This window comes from Pyxicephalus adspersus, chromosome 2 (assembly GCF_032062135.1).
Source record: "Pyxicephalus adspersus chromosome 2, UCB_Pads_2.0, whole genome shotgun sequence".
NCBI lineage: Eukaryota > Metazoa > Chordata > Amphibia > Anura > Pyxicephalidae > Pyxicephalus > Pyxicephalus adspersus.
The window spans coordinates 4,433,215-4,434,262 of record NC_092859.1 but is presented as its reverse complement, the minus strand read 5'-3'; positions in this window follow the sequence as shown (position 1 = coordinate 4,434,262).

Genomic DNA, 1,048 nt, shown 5'->3' with positions numbered 1-1,048 from the left:
CTCAAGTATCTTTTCAACTATAGAAGGCAGTAATTCAAGTAAGTAGTTATGTGTTTTTTTTTCTATAGTTTATCTAATCTAATGAACCCCCAAAATTTCCCCTTACTTTGACCACCTTTAACTTTTATTTGAAGGACCCTAGTCCAGCATCAGTACTTGCCAGACACCAGTCCCCAAATCTGACCATACACTCTTCCTCTTAAGCAAGCTCTGCTCAGCCACAGAAGGCTTGTTGAGTCGTCACAACACATGGTTGCCCCGGGACTTCTGTGCGCAAGGCATGACAACTGGCAAAGGACTAACAGTACCAAGATACAAGTACCAAAAGTCATACTATTGTGTGATGGGATGACATATTATTAATTGATAATTAGTATATTTACAGCTTGATAAGAATTAGTTTGCAGTGCAAAAAAAAAAAAAAGTATTAAAACAACAATTGCAGCCAATCTAACTATAAATGAACCAATTTCCTGAATTAGTAAAATGTAACATAAAAGTTTAGCACTTACCAAAAAAAAGATCAAGCACTAAAGATTCAAATTGATCTGTAATGGACTGTAGGTGCACACAGAACAGAGGGCAGGTGTGCGCTAATTGATTGCTATGACATCTCCATTAACAGAGCTCACCAGATCCTCCCGACTCGTGCAGCTGAAAATTAATCACCCTAATTGGCGAATTCTCGACCTCTGCTCATTTATCAATGCTCCATCGGATCGTAATACATTGTGCCTCACTGATCGTATTTGTGCCTGGTGAGCTTCCTGCATTTGCTTGATGAATGAGCCACATTGGCCCTAATTCATCAAGCAGAATCGGACGCTCGCTCGCACATTCATATTCGCGATCCGAAATCGTACGCCGTTGCGCAATTCAGCAACTGAAAAAGCTCACGGCCGGAGCCGCGCATCTCCGGCAGCTTTTCACTGGCGAGCTTGCATTAAAAGTCATTGTTCCCTAAAAAATCATTCTTTCTAATGGCACACATATTACCCTTAGCCCTAAAAAAAAATGTTTGCGCTGTTTAAATGTTTTAAACATTTAT